Consider the following 19,396-nt stretch of genomic DNA (forward strand, 5'->3'; position numbering starts at 1 on the left):
TAAGCCTTGTGGGTTATCTGTCATGTAGGAGTCCTTTGTGTCTGAGAATAGATCTGTCTCATGGACCAATGCACATTAACCCAAGTCCATGATATATCAATACTGAAGAACCGGATGGCTAATGTATTAATTCACAGTGAGTCAATAACTGATGTGGGGAATGGAACAGTCATCAGCAGATCCATATGGGTTTCCAAATAATAATCAGAAAATATGGAATTAGAAAATGGTGATTCAATTGTATGTATAATGTTCTTATGTGTTGACAGTACAATATACCCACTTATATAAGAGACAAATATCTATAATCTCTAACCTCTTGGAAGAATTCTAGGCATTTCCTGTGATTTTGCTATGTTGGGGAGTATGTCACGGGTACTGGCATTCTGATGGGAAGGTACAACTTCATTATATAGAACTGTCCCACATATTACAGAAACTTAGCATCCGTGGCCCCTACTAAGGATTAAAATGATACTCCACAATATTATAACAGCCAAAAGCAGCCTCATGTACTTTCTAATGCTCCACTGGAGGAAGGGGTCCATTCTTGGTGGTGATCTATAGGTTGGTCTTTACTGGAAAGTGTCAAGAAGTAAAACACCCCTGCCTTCTGCACAATATGCCTACTTTTTGATTGGGTATTTCTGAATTTCTGAGATTTTATGGCCTTGTGCTTTTCCTTCCCTAGGCAATCTCTAAGAGGTCTATGTCATAGCTATAAGATACCAAGGGACTTGCACTGGAGGCCACCTGGGGACCAAGGTCGAGCCCTAGGGAAGAATCCAAGGGGCACAATGTAGTTAGAGTTATCAATGTCAGTGAGTTTTTTTACATTTTTTTAGTAGCAGAATCTGTCCCCAGGAGATTCTACATAGAACTCCAGAGTAATATACAGATGAAAGTGAGCTACTCCGATGGGAATTTAATGAGGTAAAGGGGGAGGCTCTGCTTGCTCAACTTTCTTACACTCCTAAGGCAGCCCGTGAGATTAACTGTACAAAATTCTGGAGCACAATTTGAAAAATCCTGTTTATCTAGGCCCCTGCATGATTTGGTTCTACTCATTAAGGAAGACAATTGCACATGGGATTTTGAACCCAAATCCTACCTTACAATTTGGGGATTTGAACCCAAATCCTACCTACGTATCTCTGTCTGGAGTGTATTCTCAGGAGTCTGCAATAGCACATGACAACTGTTCCTTGAGCTGGGAATTCAGAGAGCTGGCTACCTCTTTCTCAGGAGCATGGGTTACTCTTGCATTGAAAAGGAGTGCTCCTCCCTTCCTGAGACTGTACTTCTGGGTCTGTACAGAAGTCTCTGACTGTACATCACCATTGCAAGCCTTATTTAAAAATGATCCCACTGACAGTCAGTTCCCATCCTTCCTTGACTTTGACCAGAAGACATGATGGCATCTTTAGTTATCTCTCTCCTATCTTTGGAGATGCTGTTTATCTTTGTAATGGCTTTTTATACCTATGACTTGATCTAGTCTGTATTTTTTGTTTAATTTCATAAATATTATTCATTTTAGACTTCTCTAAAAGTCTAGAGTGCTTTGCAGTGGTCCTAGGAACCATCCATCTAACTTCTGCAGCTGTCTCTAGGTAAAATGAGAGGAAAAAAATATAAGAAAAGGCAGGAGATCAAAAGGATATCTTTTAGTCATAGTATACTCTTTGGTTATCCCCAGTGATTGGTAAGATGGATAGTTCATAAATGAGGATGCTTCATCAGTCCTCTGTGGTCTATTTTAAATACAGAAAAGTAGACCGAGGTGGAACTGAGAGAAAACACACTCTTTCTGAGCTCACTCCCTGCCTCTGTGAAACGAGTTCGCTATTACCTCTATTCTACTTTGGGTTGTCAATGAAGTTAAACAGCTAGTAAGATAATTACTAAGGAGATTCTGCTCCACCTTTTCTGACTTCTAAGGCCAGCCCAAACTAAAACATGATCTTTTTCAATGATCCTAGTTTTGAACTGTTTAGATTTGGATGTGTCTTCTCCATCACTCTCCCTGAACTCCGACTTTTGGTACCTGTTTTCTCCTTATTCTCTTCTTCAAGCCACCAAATCAGCTTTGATCATTTTTAAATTATATTTTATTAGCTATAAAATGCTGAACAGATTATGTTAGTAGAATTCTAGGCATTAGGGAGTTAAGTAAGAATTATAGATATGGTAGTAGCTGTCTAGAACCCTAGGATATTACTCCATGTGGGCAGTTACCATCTTTTCTCTCTACATGAATTCTACTCCTTCCTAGAAGCTTCCCCATCTCCAAAGGAAGAGGGGTTGAAGATTTGACTGGTCAACATGGACAGCATTACTGTGACAGTGCTTGTGCTGTCCATGTATGTTACCAATTTGGCTCTCAATCTATCATCCATGACACTAAGTGGACCCTATGACCTATTCTCAGTGACCCTGTGACCATTTCTCTTAATATGAGGCAAAAGATCCACAGAACCAGAACACTCTTTCTTCTCTCAATTTCCTTAGTCTACACATGTAGCTGAAGATTTCAATTTCAGAAGTGGTAGAGGTCCCATTCAGGACTTAACTCTCACTTGTTTACTTCACCCCTCCCTTTGGAGAGAGTTACATTTGGATATTGGAAATTTATGCAGCTTTTATTATCTTTTGGCAGTTTTCCTTTGCAAAGAGTTCCCCAAGGAATTTAGTTGACAGTACAGAACAAGGGGAGATACAAGGGGAAAGAAGAGGGTAACATTAATAGAGTAGGGATAGAAAAATCCTAGATCTGTGGCCATAAAAAAATGATGAACCTCTTAGCTTTACCATAATATGAGCACATTAGAGTTCATTTTTCAATCCCAGGGTAACTTGAGGGTGTGAGATATTCTCTGATTAAAGAGAAAATTTCTTCTCTTTTCCTCCTAAAACCATATGGTTTAGAAAGAGGAATTTAGAAAACTGAGTTAAACCAAAATGGTAAACTTCTCAATAGAAAATGAGAATCATGAATGGTAGAAAAGTCCAGGCTTATCATTATTTAATATCAATTTACCATCTGTTCCAGATTGAATAACCCATCTGGTGTCTGCTGCCAACAAGTATCAACACATCTTCCAGATGCCTCTGCTGAACATAATTATTAAAGTTTTTACTTGATTTAAAAACAGATGTAGAAGAGCAAAGTATATATGTTTCATCACAACTGAAATTAGGATGGCTTTCACTTTTCTGATGAGTCCAATATAACCACACTAAATCATTAAGTTGGGCTGAAGGTATGTGTCAACTGGTATGTGTTGAGGAAACTAACATCTGTGATGGTGAGCACAGCCATTGGTAATGGTCACCAAAGGCCTAAGAGAGGAAAAGGATCAGAGAAATTCCAGCCTCTTCTAGGAATCAGAGAGTGCTGGTAATGTAAAAAGACTGACAAGAGGCCTCATAATCACATGTACTGACTTATTAAGTATGCATATATGCAGGTGCAACCCTAGCTGCTGAAGTTTGGAGCTTAGGCAGATGGATGCAGAACTAAGAGAATTAGTTGTCATTAAGACTTGAGTCTGCCCAAAATAAAGATGGGCATTGCCTTCAAGTAGGCAGCCAAGAGGCTGCATGGTGCAGAGAGAGCATAGCACTGCACTTGAAATCATAGGATTTAGATATGGGTCTTGAGTCTGTTAGTTGTCTGATTTTGGACTTGTCTGTTCATTTTTTAAGTATCACCCCAAGAATCCTGACTAAGCTCCTTGTAAACTAGGAATCAAGATACAGTCATTTTATATCCTTTTGGAATGAACCAAGATGTGAATGGATTTTAGTAATCAGTCAATAAAAATAAGTTTATTAATTAAAGTATCTAAAATTCTTTTACTCAAAGAAGAGTAATGAAAGATCAAATTTAAGTCAGACGTATATCCAAGCTGATCCGCAAGAACTGAAAAATCTTCATGGGGAAAAAATCAGAATGATTCTTTTACCAATCCTCAAATTGGTCATCATCAATTCAACTCTTTCCCCTACTTACTACCATTTTTGAATGACTAGGTTAATATAGTGCAAATTCAATTCAATAAATATTAACTGAGTGCTTACTAAATACAAAGGTTAATGCTAGACCTTATAGAGAAGTATCAGATTGATAATCACCCAGTATACACTGACACGGCTATTTTATCTATAGTCAACACCCATTCTTATTGGTTGAGACTTGTTCCTTACTGATTGTTAAAGATTTGAAGATCACCTCTGGAGATATATATATACATAAAACACAGTTTCTCTTAGCCTTTTCTCATGCCTGAGCTTCATCTCAGTTTTCCAAGTGCACAGTTAGCATGGGACACTAATTAAAGCATGGATAGTTAAAGCACTAGTTTTATTGACTAAAGTATACTGATTGTCTGATTCATTTGGTTGACAGTAGGAGTTTGGTCATTAGAATCTAACTTAAGTTTACATTTCACTGGGGAATCTGTGGATTCCTATCTTGACCCATAATTTCTTTAGTGATATTTTTATTTTTCTGGCTGTTTATAAATAGCTTTGACTTATTGTTAAACAATATATGTATCATATGATATCCCATAGTTATCCCTATTATCCTGACAAGTCTGTAAAATAAGTATTGTTGCCATTTTATAGGCTGAGCTAGGAGCTTAGCTGTGTTTAGTGTCATTCCTAGGTAGAGGTGACTAGAAAGTAGTGAAGAAGTTGACTCTAGGTCTGACTTCAAATCTGGACTTTTTACATTTTTTAAAACTATTCTCTATTGAATAATTAGCTTGATTAGCAGGACTTTATCCCCATCATGAGCTCCATTTTTCCTTAAGTTATATCCTATTTCTCTCCAGTATTTCCATTCCTTATCCTTCAGGTTATATTTCAAAGTGGAAGCCCATATTCCCATGGTGAAAAGGAGAAAATTTCCTCTGTCACCACAGCAATAAAGACACATGATATTTATCCTGTGACCAGGCAGGAATGTTTCAATCATCAGAACAGAGTGTGTAGGTAACTGCTGTTACCATCAATAAAGAGGGGTTCTTCCTTCATTGTGAAATCTTTTGCTACAGAATGCAGACAATTCTAGGGCTTATGGGACAGAAAGACTTACCATTAATATCTATAAATGAAGGCTCTCAAGCCTCTCAGTGTCATCAAACCACAACAGACACAAGGATAATTGGAAGAGAGGGGTGGGGATGGTAGGCAATTCTTATTGATCATGCCCTTATTATATGTGGACAGCAGATGGGGGGCTTTCACTCACTGCTTCTAGTAATTAAGTGGCTTATTCATCTTACAGAAACCTGGTTTCAGGACAACTAACTATGTCCTAACCTTTGTGGGTTCTGGTTTTTCTCATTTCCTTTCTCTTCTCCAGGACTATCAGGATCGTGCTTGAAAGATCATATTGACAGATTGCTTCTAGGGGATATTTTTAGTGTTGTGGATAAGAAAATCTCCAGCAAAGGTCAGATCTTTCACTGTTTTAATTAAATTGCAGTGGAAGGAGATTATATCATAAGGGTGGCCAGCCAGCTAACTCTGCAGCAATATACACAAAGCCATCATAAGTCTCTTTTGTTACCATGTATGCGTAAGAGTGACGTGGGGCATCAGGGCCAGGTTTTAATTTAAAATGAGGCTTGATAATTACTTTGAGTTTTTTCAAAATTGCTGTCAAGGGATATTTAATAAGGTTTTGTAGATCCACAGTGACTGTGATTATTACTTTTTATTGGTATGATATTTTATTACTTTCCCTTCAAACATGAGCAAGAAATTTTTAACCATTAACTTAAACCCTTTCCATAACTTCCAGAGGGTATATGCTTCCGCTGGAAGTTTTTAAAAGTTTTTTCTCATTTACTTACCTTCTCATGTATTCTCCAGAAGTGAAAATTGTTTGAGTTCATTTTGAAAACAAATATACATATTTCCTTATAGGAAAAGATGCTTTGTTCCAAGAGTGAACAAATGTTAAGGGCAAAGGGCTGTTCCTGAAGTGCTATGACTATGACAAGGTTAAGATATTGCTGCTTTGGAAATGAATACAGTCTAACTTACAATATAATGTTCCTTACCGGACTTCAAGAGAGCAATAACCAGTTCTATCTGTGATTGAGCCCAACCTACATTTTTAGACTATGTGAGTGGCAATAGAGAATTTTAAATTGGCTTTCTTGGGCTACAAATCAGATATCAGCATATTTGTTTTAAATGCTAGAAAACATTCTGAAAGCTGCACTTAAAGGATCTGAAAGAAAGCTCTTATCTTAATTAGAACTACCTGTCACTTGGCTCTGTGGTTTTTGTAGATTCACAGTAAGTTTGATTTATTAAGTAAGAGAAAAGCCATTGTGCAGAATGTGAAACAAGAACTGGATATCAAGACTATGGAAACAGGACAATGCTATGGTTCATGACTATTACTGACAATTTCTTCTGATGAGTTCCTTTTTACTAGAAAATGAAGCTTCTTAAGTGCAATATATTGGAAAGGAATAGAAAAGGAGGGAGAGGGAGAGAGACAGACAGAGACAGAGAAAACAGAGAGGGCACTAATCAAAATGTTTGTAAGTCAATTTGCCCTTCTTCTACTTATAACAAAAAAATGATGTGAATGATCCCAACATCCTTCCACTGCTTCTTCCTTATATGTTCCTTTTTTTTTTTTTTTCTGGTTGAGAACTCTTTTTCCACATGCCAATTTAGGTGTAACCTCTCTCCTGGAAAGACTGAAAAATATCCATTAGCTCCAATGAATCCAGCTGCAGTGGCATGCTTGTCCTTTGGGTAGCTATTTGTGGTCTAAAATTTGGGCCCTCTCTAACTACTGCCCTGATTAATTTTTCCCCTTCATGGCCATAGCTCTTAAAGGAGGTATTCCCACAACCTTCATTTGCTCCACAATCTCTCTAATCTGCTCTCTTCTAATGTGGCTTATGCCTGTTCCATTTCATCCAAATGGCTTTCAAATGTCAGTGATAACTGCTCTGTGAAACTTGACAGTATAGACCACCCCGTCCTTTCTAAAATGCCCTCTTCTCTTGGTTTCTGTGGCACCACAATATCTGTTTTTCTTTCTACCTCTTTAACCACTTCTTCTTTGTCTTCTTGGTGAAGTTCTTCACCTCTGCTCCTTTCATACATGTAATTGTTGCCTAGAGTTCATTCCCAGGATATTCTGTCACTTTCTCTGGGTGATCTCATCCATCTATGTAACTTCAATCCCCATTAAATGTTAATAATTTTGTATTTTTATCTCCAGTCCAGCCTACTTGCTGGAGTACCAGATCCACTGATACAACGGTCTGTAAGCCATATAAACTTAGATATATTGTAGGCACTAAAAAGTCAACCCAGTCCAGAATTGACTTCATCTTCTCTCTTCCAATCCCAACTACTCCAAACGGACTCTCCCAATGTTCCTTATCCAAAATGATTTAAAACAGTTTATTGGGATTCAACCTGGATTTCTCTATACCTGGCTTCTATATTCAATTCCCTTCTTCCCATTTCTATTGTACTCCCATAGTCCTGGCTACCAAATTTCTCTGCCTTGACTCCCCCATGAGTTTCCTAATTGTTCTAACTCCTGCCTTAATTTCCCTGCAACCCACACTCTCCCTTGCAGAAAGAGTCAACTTTCTTCCTTGCAAATGTGATCATGTTAACTTGCACACTTAAAACCGTTAATGTCTTTACAAAGCCCTTATGACAAAAATGCAAATTCCGGAAACTCTGGAACATAACTTGCAATTGCTTGTTTGCTCTGGTGGCTTCTTAATTTTCCAGCCTCTTCCGATAAGCCTAAAACCCTGCCTCCCACTCCCTGCCACCCCCTGCCTCCCACCACAGTTCTGCCCAGAGCGCTGTTCTCTCTCACCTTGGAGGAGCTGCATATGCTTCTCCTGCTGCCTGGAGTGCATTTGCCTCTGTCTTTGCTTTGTAAGCTATTATTCTTCCTTTAGGTCTCAGCTGTATTTTTCCTCTTATAATTTATTATAATTTCCCTCTACCTCCGTAGTATGTAAAGGTGCCTGGCAAATGGTAGTTATTCACCAAATAAATTTCAAAGACTAACTTCACAGCAACTTTCTCCAAAAATATCTTCACTCATGTGGAATTGAAGAAACAAAACAAGTGAACAAAGGAGGAAAAAACTGAGAGAGAGACAAACCAAGAAACAGACTCTTGACTATAGAGAACAAACTGATGGTTACCAGAAGGGATGTGGGTGGGGGGATAAATGATGGGAATCAAAGAGTACACTTATCATAATGAGCACTGAGCAATCTATAGAATCATTGAATTACCATATTGCATACCTGAAACTAATATAATATTAGACTACAATTAAAATAAAAAACTTAACACAATTTTTAAAAAATGCTAACTGAAATAAATAAAAAACAAAATATCCTCACTATGCACATTTATTTTCAAGGACCTTGGTTGAGCTAGTATAGTTAAGTTGATTGGCTGGTAATTTAATAAAGTAGACAACAAATCCAGGAGTAGCCACCAATAACAAGTTCTTTGGTCAACATTGACCTCTGAGTTTTCAGTTATAGAGATGAGGTCTCCATGTCACTTGGGAAGAGACTATGATAGGCAGGTGTCAGTATGTAGGTTTCTAAATGCAGTCTCCCTCCAGGTACCTTGAGCACTTAGCTTACGTTCTGTCGACAGATATCCTGCTCTGGGTGGACTTTTTACTTCTTTCATTTCTAATACTTTTTCTTCTTCTGTTCCCACAGTTACACCCAACTAGCCTCTTATTGCACTTCTCACCTCCTTTATTATCACCACCAATCATGTCTTATATGCCACTTCATGTGTTCAGTTGGTTCTATCAACAATCCCCTGAAGTAGTCATTACTTCCCCTAATCAATAGGGAAGAAATTGAAGTCTTTCGGTGATCATCTAGCTATTCAGTGGCTAACTTGTGCTTTAACTCCAATGTCAGTATTTATTTTATGGTTTCTGGAGTATGAAGACAACTTCCTAAGACATCATTGTCACCTGTCATGCTCATGACATGCAGTAAGTATTCAGTGAGTACTTTCTTATTGGATAAATTAAGATGTTGGAAACAAGACAGAATATTGTTTCTACTTGACATTAATCTATTTTACTATAGTTTCTTAATGGCTGTGTGTAGGTATATTAAGCACCATCTGCAACCACACTCAAATAATTAACCTGATAAAACAGCAAAGAGTAAAAGGATGTGTTTTCCTTGACCAATAACAGGAACCAATGACCTTCCAGAATAATGACAACCCAGAAAATCAAGAACTGAGTGTTACAAGAAGACTAGAAACAAATCACTGGATAATTTTCACTTTGTATCTCAACCCTATAATTTGACCAAAATGGATTTTGTATTAAATATGCTTAATTTCAATTGGGGTGCAACATTTAAAATATATAAATTTGGTAAGGTAAAATGAGGTATAAAATGTACTTATTTTTTATCTTCTGTTAGCTTTTCACAGCAAAGAATCAAACAAATATTTGTACTATTGGTTCCTATTAGGATGTGTTCAGGATAGATAATATACTCATTTATTCAGAGATAAGGGGATTAATGACTTTATTTTGAGAAGACAATTTGCAGTAAAAGTCATAAAAATGTTGAACTTTCAGAAAATGTTAATGATTTAACTTTATTAAGACAAAAATGAGATATGTGACTGGAAATTAGTAATTAGTTATCTGGAAAATATACTTATAACATTGCTTAGAAAGAAATGCTTAAATGAGCAGTGTGAATCAGGGGCACAGAAATGCGTATTTAAACATTTGGTTTGTGTTCCTGGGGAGCACAAGTTCTTTGGATCCCACTGCCTCCTAGTCTAGTAATTCCCTCCAGTTTCTTATCCCATGGTGCCACCTTATAAGCTTTGCTTGATGAGGAAAATCAACAAGCCTTTCTACCCTCCCATTGCCTAATCTTCTTTGATGCCCTTTCTACTCATTTTAGAACCCTTGAGTATACCCAGTATGGATTATATATTGCAACCTGGATAAGTGAATCAAATTGGTGAGAGAAAATGAATATTTTCACCTAACAATGACTAGGATAAAAGGACATGCAGATTTTTGTGCTAACATCCCTTAAATAGCCCAGAAGTTACTCTGAGGACATATACAGCCTGTACCACCAGCCTAGGAACACTAAACACCATCACTGGATGTTGAAGCACTATAGATCAAAATATAATGATGACTATTGTGGGAGTAATTGCTGATAATGTTTGTGAAAGCAAATTGTGAAGGTAGTTGCTGAATTATCCCAAGAAATAACTATTTTACAAAGAGGTACTACTTAATCTAGGCTGGTTAATCAATTAGAAAAGTAAAAAACAAATGAATGTGTCATGCACACAGAGCAGAGTCTTGAGATACTCAAATTGCGTCTCTATGTGCCTATCTAAATCTCTATCTCTGGGCATTCCAGGTGGCTCAGCCATTTAGCACCGCCTTCAGCCCAGGTCATGATCCTGGAGACCCAGGATCAAGTCCCACATCGGGCTCCCATGGAGCCTGCTTCTCCCTCTGCCTGTGTCTCTGCCTCTCTCTCTGTTTCTCGAATAAATAAATAAAGTCTTTTAAAAAAATAAATATCTCTTTCTGCTTCTATATCTTTATCACTTGATGTAAGCTAAAAAAAAATTCTCATTAAACTAATAAGTATCCTACCTAGATTAAAGAAGTCTTACAAGTTATCAGTAGACTTTGTGCATGTTTGCCTTATTAAATGTAAAAAGTAGTCTTTGGAGTTTGCTAAGACTGAAAACTTCTGCTTTTTTTGACACATTGATCTTTCAGTTAGTAGATCAACAACTGTGAAGGAAATAGAGAACTGAAGTCTAGCTGAGATCTCTGGACATAATTAAAAGGACTCTGAGAATAGGCTTTTTTTTTTTAGCTGTCCACATCACGACTGGCATTAAAAATGTTTCTTTCTACATTAAGACAAGTGCTGTCCAATTATTTTGAGATAACTGTGAAGTATATATGCAGGAGGATGTGTTGTCAGAGTGTCTGTGTGCGTGCTTGACAGAGTAAGAAAGGAAAGAAAGGTATCAGATTGCATAATTATCTTCTTGTCTATTGGAAGTTGGACTAATTTGAAGGATATGAAGACTGTCTCAAGGGATCCCCATATGGGTAGTCTTTCAGACTAAGTATAGAAAAGGGGCTAGCCAAGGAAATGATATTTTTGAAATGTGTTTATAATTTTCCTTGGCGCTTCCATTTTAAAATGTTCCAAGTGTTTGGGAACAATGGTGAAGAATAAGAAATGAGGAGGCAAAGAGTGATACTCTTCTGTCTCTGGCTTTAGGAATTCCTGACCATGGCCTTGGCTAAAATCTCTTCCTGGATATTTGCTGGCATCACTTTAGAAATGTTGCTGGGAGTGATGATAAGTGGTCAACCTGGCATCATATAACTGATAACTTTCTCAAGTTATCAGTTCTATGTTAATAGATCATCAAGCCACGCAAACAAGCACAAACGTGGGGAAAAGTAAATTTGGTGCCACTTACAAATAAAAACAAAAAGCACTAGGCATGACATGCATCAACAAAAATAATGCTTAATGCAAAAGGTATTGGCATCTTAAATTTACTCACTAAATGTGCGCCAAAAAAGCAGCTTCATTATTTCCTATGGCTGAACTGATTTTCCTTATGAGGCCCCCACCACCTGGGAAGAGACTTGCTAGTCATTAGTATTTTAGTTTCCTTTAAAGTTTAAAAGGTCTCTTTTCTTAATGTTCAATAGCAAAGAAAGAAGGATTTTTTAAATGGCCCCTTCTGGATGATTCGCTTTTCTTGCCCAAGATGAAGCAATGGCGTTCTGGTATATAGAAGGGAAACTGTGTCCCTATGGCAGGGGTAGCCAGAGTCTTAGATCCACTGGCTGTCCTCTGGATCCTCCCTTCTCACTGCTATGGCACCTGTTCTGCTATTTCCCTGCACCGGTGACCCTTGTGCTGTAACTGGTTCGGTTTGGCCATTCAAGAAAGTGAGCTCTCACCTTCCTACTCTTGGAGTTGTAGTCTGAGGCACATGCCCCCTGTTTCATAGTTTCTTTTGCAGCAGCCTCTTGCCAATCCATATGCCTCTCCTGGAGGGTGCAGCAACTTTCAGGCCTCCTCTTATCACATAGGGGCCAAGTGAATATACAAAGGTAATCTGTGTGGTCAATCAGGCAACCCCTTGATCTTTTTTGCAGGTCCTGCCCCCCCCCCCCCCCCCCCCCCCCCCCGGCAACCTTAGAGCCCTTGGCCCCTTTGGCCTGCTTCGCAGCATTCACTTACTGTTTAACAGGAAAAGCTGCTGGGCCTGAAACCTGCGAGAAAGTTAATATCCAGTCTACTTTCTTATGATTTGGTGGAAGATGGAGAGGAGAAGATCTAGAGATTTTCATTATTTATGTCTTCCTGCAACTAGAGCTGGGGCTTAATCTTAGTGGGATTTAGAGATTTCAGTTCCTTAGGGGAAGAGGGAGGAAAGTACCATGGTAATAAATCCTCATGAACTCATGTGAGATACAGATGCTGCTCTGAGAGAAAAGCTGGGGAGGTGTGATCTGGGTTATGTCCCCAGCTACTCACTCAGTCTTCCTGCTTCATTTCCCCACTGGCCTGTTGTATTTGTGACAGCTTTGAGGACAAGGATAAGAGATGGAGTATTGACCACTTGTCCTGCCATGGGAAGTAAATGTCTGCTGCTTTTGGTCCAGCAGCATGGTCCAAAGGGCAGAGAGGGAGGGGAAGGCTTACTCCTGGACTCTTCTTTTCACCCAACAACACAAGTTTTCTTCTTCTTGTTTTTAAATCAGGTAGAGAAAGACGAAATATCATAGTTATTTGTCTCATTCCATGAGGCAGTCTGGTATAATCCAGAACACAGTTTCTGATCTCACTATTGATACCATCTCCTTGTTCAAAGGCATTCCCTGGAAACAAGACCCTAGTCATACCTCAGGACTGGTTCCTCATCTTAAATTCAAACATCCCCCTTTTTGACCATAGTCTTTTTTTTTTTTTTCCACATACTCCCTGCACTTTCTGTTACCTCATAGAGTTCCTTGGCCATTTTAGTTGCCCGGCATCTGAAGCTTCTTTCCATATTTGGGGGAGTTTCTTGGTGAGAGAAAGAGGCACTTCTTGTGTCAGATGTAAAACATGCCAAGTATTTAGCTTCCTTGCAAGCTATAATTTAGGCACATGAAGCTTCATTCATCAAGACCTCTTTCCAAGAGTTTGATTTGAGAGGTGATATAGTTGTGGATAATAAGGAAGTTCTAGGAGGGGCGAGTTCTCAGACCTCAGAAGTGGGGTTTTGTTGATAATATCCTGAGTCTATTGGGGTCAATACTTAGCAGTGGTAGCAGCGGCAGCATCAACAATGATCAGTTCTGCATTATAATCTGGACTTTCTTCCTGGCAGCGCAGCACTATATATGGTCGTGTAGTCCTGGAAAATTGTGTGAGCTACCCAAGAATGCTTCCATTTTCTGCTCAAAACTTCTGCCAAAGTTGGTTTTTAATTATATACAAAGCCCTACATGATACATATGGCTTACAGGCCCCTACTTTCCTACCTAGACTCATTTCTTAGTGTGACTTCCTACCTCACTTCCTGCAATTCAGCATAAAAAGTCTGTCAACTCCTCTTTCTTGGCGTTTCTCACTTTCAGATCTGTATAAATACTCCCTGCCCTCTACCTGGAAAACCCGTCCCAGCCCTCAGCCCTGAGAGACCCTTAGTAATCCTTCAACTCTCAGTTTTGGCATTTCTCTATCATTGCAACAGTTTCTTTGGCAAAATCCACTAGCTGCCCTCCTCACTTGTACATCACTAATAGAACTCCAATTTTGCAAAGACCAGCATGTTCCCAGTTAGTAACATTCACTGACTTAGTCTCTCTGAAACTATGAAGGTCTATGTGACTCGGTCCTGGCCAATGAATTACCAGTAGAAGTCTACCGGGTAGGGCCTCCAGGATGTAAAGGGTCAGACTCAGCCCACAAGTACTTCTTTCCCTTCTCCTTCTATTTTTTTCTATAGTGCAGACCTGATGTCTGGCATCGAAGCCAATATTATGTAGCTATGAGAACAAAAGCCCCAGTGGAAGGGAAGGAAAGCAGAAGGAACCTGGGTTCTCGAGGACTTCCTGAACAGTGGCACTAGATGTGAACTGCCTATTTCCAATTTCTTGTTATATAATATGAATCAGTCCCCATTTAGTTAAGCCACTGCTATCAGATTTCTGTTATGTGCTATTGTGTGCAATTCGGAGCCCCTTAGGCAATTTGGCTAGACATTTCTTCTAGTTGCCCTCATAACATGCTTCCTTTATGAAAACACATCACCTAGCTGTAATTTCCTGTCTACTCATCTGTAACTTTACTCTCAATTGTAAGCTCCTATTGGAGGAGCTCACACAGTGACTGGAGTGGCTTGAACTGTGCTCCCCAAAAGTTATGTTCTAATCATAACCCCAGGTCCCTGTGAATGTGACCTTATTTGGAAACAGGGCTTTTGTAGACATAATTAGGTTAAGATGAAGTCTTATTGGATTTGGGTAGGCCCTAAATCCAATGACTGGTGTCTGTATAAGAGAAAAGAAAGGGAGAGTTGGACACAAAAACACACGCAAGGAAGACTGTGATGATGGAAGCAGAGATAGGAATTATGCTGTCACAAGCCAAGTAATACCTGGTGCCTCCAGAAGCTGAAAGAGGAGAAGAAGCATTCTCTCTTAGAGCCTTCACAGTTAGTATGGTACTGCAGACATCTTGATTTCAGATATCTAATCTCCAGATATGAGACAGTATATGTTTCTTTTCTTTTTTTAACCATCCGCAGCTGGTGGAGACTTGTTATGGAAGTCCCAGGAATCTGACACAGTGACCACACCCGTGTTGTTTAATTTTGGAAACACGCCATCTTATGTTAGAGTCACCAACCTTAGTATTTCCCTAGAGCCATAATGTGAGATAGATCAGACCCAGAAGAGGTGCTAGAGATACCTGCTTTGTGAGCTAACAATTTGCTGATTCCTTAATCTGTGTCCTGGCATACTCACAATGAAATTGGCATGCAAGAACCCAGAATTCAAGGGTGGTGAGCAGATTTCATTTTGACTGTCTAGAGTATCATGTTGCATAAGATTCTGAAGCTGCATCTCAGCCAGTCATGCCATTTTACTCAACAGTTATTTATAGTATGCATGTTATGTGAATATAGCAGGTAATATTCTGGGTCCTAGAAATCCACCACATACAAAAAAGCAAAATCAATTAATCAATCCCTGTCACCATAGAGCTGGCAATGGAAAGAGAGTTGTGAGGGATTAAAGATGTTGTCCAGAAACAGGGAGGGAGGAATTGAGGCAGGTTCCTTTATATCTGCTATCCTTCCAGATTGGATGTGGTCATAGCATTGGGTTTCTGGCAGTACCACAATTGTGTGTCTCTCTTCTTTGGAACTCCTATAAACAACTCATTCCACTCACGTCTATTGGCAGCTCTTTCTTATTACAATGTTGGAAGCACACAGCCAGACCCATTTGATGAGAGGGACTGAGACGGAAATACTAAGGTTGGTAAGTTTTATTGGTAGACCAAACAGATGCTAAAGCCCAGGGGAAGAGGTAAAGACATTCTCCTGTCTAAACCAGAGTCTCAAGAAATTCTGAGTGCACATCAGTAAGGAAAAAATTTTATTCTCCATTCGACAGTAAAGCTAGAGGTTGGGAGGTTAGACAAATAATAAGATAGCTGAGGATAGTTTGTCCAGAATAAAGAGGGTATAGGGTTGAAAGTATGTTTTGCTAAACTTCTGAGAGACAGTAGAAAAAAATGTAAGCTAAATTTAAAGACTTAACTACTCCAATATGCAAATACAAATTACACACACACACACTCTCTCTCTCTCTCAATTTGAAAGGTTAACTTAAAGTGCTCCCTTGATCTCAATCAAGCCTGTTCTAAAATTTGGTGAGAGTCAGGAACCGACTGGAAACAGATGATGTGTAGCCAATTTGTTTTCCATATTAATAAAATTTCATTGTCTGTGATAATCCTAAATTCTCCAGTCTATGCAGAGCAGGCATTTTTATATCAACATGCCAGACATCTCAGTTCATGTTATATCACTTCATCTGACCATATCTGAGGTCTTTTTTTCAGCTATTTAAAGCAAAATTAGGGCAGCCCAGGTGGCTCAGCGGTTTAGTGCTGCCTTCAGCCCAGGGTTTGATACTGGAGACCCGGGATCAAGTCCCACATCGGGCTCCCTGCATGGAGCCTGCTTCTCCCTCTGCCTGTGTCTCTGCCTCTCTCTCTCTCTCTCTCTCTCTGTATGTCTCATGAATAAATACATAAAATCTTTTAAAAAATAAAATAAAAAAGTAAAATTATTTTCTTCATTGTAACCCATTTGCAAAAAGAGAAAATGGATCATAATTTTGGCTGGAGACTGAGGAAATCTGGGGGATATAATGGTAGCTCAAGGAGGTAATTAGGTTCAAGGTGAAGTATGGCTTCAGCATGAATTTTCTGATAAATATTCTGGCAAATATTCTATTCTCTGTCAGTTGGTAATCTGAGGTATATGAGTCTAGGAGTTACTGATTTGATATTTGGAAATTACAGAACAGTGAAAATTTGACCTGTCTGGCTTGTGACATCAGTCAAGTCATTTAGAGCTACTGTAACCCTCACGTCCTAAGACAATTACAATGACCTCCAAGTGTGTTTAATCCAGCTGCAGAGTTATTGGGAGGAAAGTTGCTCTAGCTGACCTGCAAACCCTTCTCATTTTCATGTTTTCTTGTGTGAAAAGGCCCTGAGGTCAGCCTAGCCAGTGACACTGGGCACTGAATCTCATTAAGATCTTACAGTGTGAAACTAACCAGTCAAATAATTTGTGACATCTGCATACATTAATTTATGGCTATTAAAAAACTATGCACTTTCCCTTTGCCGTGTAACCAATGGCTCTTAAAGTAAGCTCCAAGGTCAGAAGCAGGCTACCAATATACTTCACAACTCTCTCAAAATGCAAACCCCTTCTTGGCTCTTCTATGAGGGAAATGCAAATCCACAGACTGTTATTTTCACTTAGGACTCAAAGTTATGACTAAATTATTGTGTGAGCTATTAGAGTTACTTAAGTCTGGTATTTGCAAGATAAATTAGTGTTACCTGAGCACACTGAGCACTTAAATTCAGAGTATCCTACTCTGAAGACCAGCTGACATACACTATGTTGTCAAATGTGGTAGATTTTGACTATTTCATTCTTACACATAATTTGAATGCCAGAAATCAGATATTGATATAATACTGTGTTAAAATGAACTTCATTTTTAGTTGTGCATTTTGTCTTTCATTCTAGCTTATTATCTGTCTACTTATTGTGGTAGCATGGTAAATGCTATATATAGTACATGGTCATACATATGGGCATCAACAGTATTTTTGGGCTATGACCCATAATTTCTGTAATGACTAGATTGTATGTGTCTATGTTATATGGTTTCAGTATGAAGAATCCATTCAGCCATTCCTAAATTAAAGTGCTCCTCTCTCTCTCCATGTGTCTGTGATGTGCGTGTGTGTGTGTCTGTGTTTATGTGTACTTATATAGTAATGTATTTTCCTGTCTTCACCTACGTCTTTTCTCCTTTACTGAGTGGGAAATGAGTGGCATGCTGGGCATGGTATGGGATTTTGGGTCCTGCTAAAAAAGGACACACTGAAGAAGTCTGAGATACAATGATACAGATTTGGATACAATGAAATAGAACAAAATAAATTTATAAAAAATGATACTCATGTTTTACATTTAATTCACACCATCTCTGTAATAATGTTAAAATCATTTAAGCAGGGAAGCTGGGGTGGCTCAGCGGTTTAGCACTGCCTTTGGCCCAGGGCATGATCCTGGAGACCTGGGATGGAGCCCCACATTGGGCTCCCTGCATGGAGCCTGCTTCTCCCTCTGTCTGTGTCTCTGCCTCTCTGTGTGTATCTCTCATGAATAAATAAATAACATCTTTAAAAAAATCATTTAAGCATTATTTTCCTTGGGAAATTTCTACAAACATAAAATATATATGTTTACCCTTTTCTCACCTTGAATTATGTGAGGTATATTCCTTTATTTATTTTTTTTTTTTGGTATATTCCTTTAAAGAGATGTTTTTCAACAGACCACAATATGATTGCCAAATAAGAAAACAGTACCTGATATAAATCATATGTATATATATAAATATATTATTTGTACAATATGTTGAGTGATTTTCAATGTGTTCTATTTGCCCTATTAGAATGAGACAAGGGGGGTCCTTATCTCAATTATATGGACTCCTCAAAATCACCTACCTGAGAAATCATCCAACTGAAAAAAGAGTAACTAAGTTTTCTAAATATGCAAAGTTGGTACCTAATATTTAAAAATTCCTTAACAATAGAAAAAAATCACTTTGGCAGCTGAAGCCTTATTGGAGGAAGGAGGCCGCTTCATATTTTACTTTTCAGTTAAGAGACTCAGCTTGTCATACATCATCCCACCACACAAAACATAATCATGTACAATGTACTGTGACAGGTGTTTTTGAACATCTAGACTCTCAAATTAGAGTTGTACAGGCTACATGATGATATTGAGAACAAACACTTGTTCTTGTGGGAGTGCGTTTAATCACGCTGATGTACTTTACCATCTATTTAGAAATCTGAAATCACTCAGTGGTTGAGCTGCCACAAAAATTACTTTTAGACACAATACTCGTAAATGAATCACAGCTATGGTCTCCCTGTCACCTGCTACATATATCAGTAATGGAGTAAGAGACACAGAGGCAGCATTCTTCTATAATGGTTTCTAAACAGCAAATGTGCTTTTAGCATCAATCTATTTATTGAAGTAAGTAGCTAGGGAGAGATTTTCTGGCATGAAATTTAAGTTCATGTTTAAGTCAAGCACACATTATTTTTAGCTTAACTGGAACTAAAAAAGATATCTACTCAAGAAGAGATTTCCTCTGTCTTTTATTTTCTGTAATTAGCCTTGAAAAACCAGTACAAAATACATCTTTCATCTATTTCCTCCACATTGTCAGATTCTTTTTTTTAAGTATGTATGTATGTATGTATGTATGTATGTATGTATTTATTTATTTATTTATTTATTTATTTATTCATGAGAGACACAGAGAGAGGCAGAGACACAGGTAGAGGGAGAAGCAGGCTCCATGCAGGGAACCTGACGTGGGACTCGATCCCAGGACTCCAGGATCACGACCAGGGCCAAAGGGAGGGGCTCAACCACTGAGCCACCCAGGTGTCCCCACGTTGTCAGA

At 38.6% G+C, this 19,396-nt stretch overlaps 2 long non-coding RNA genes across 2 annotated transcripts in view; one reads left to right on the forward strand and one right to left on the reverse strand.

The window, feature by feature from the left end:
• LOC112653565 (uncharacterized) overlaps positions 1–19,396 on the reverse strand; it is a 94,118-nt gene that overhangs the window by 2,991 nt on the left and 71,731 nt on the right. The gene's annotated exons all lie outside the window — the stretch shown is intronic.
• Positions 5,083–10,779, forward strand: LOC112653564 (uncharacterized). Its single transcript, XR_003132277.3, has 3 exons — positions 5,083–5,195; positions 8,967–9,043; positions 10,464–10,779. It is a non-coding gene; the product is annotated as an uncharacterized LOC112653564 (long non-coding RNA).

This window comes from Canis lupus, chromosome 3, assembly GCF_003254725.2.
Source record: "Canis lupus dingo isolate Sandy chromosome 3, ASM325472v2, whole genome shotgun sequence".
NCBI classification, from domain to species: Eukaryota; Metazoa; Chordata; class Mammalia; order Carnivora; family Canidae; genus Canis; species Canis lupus.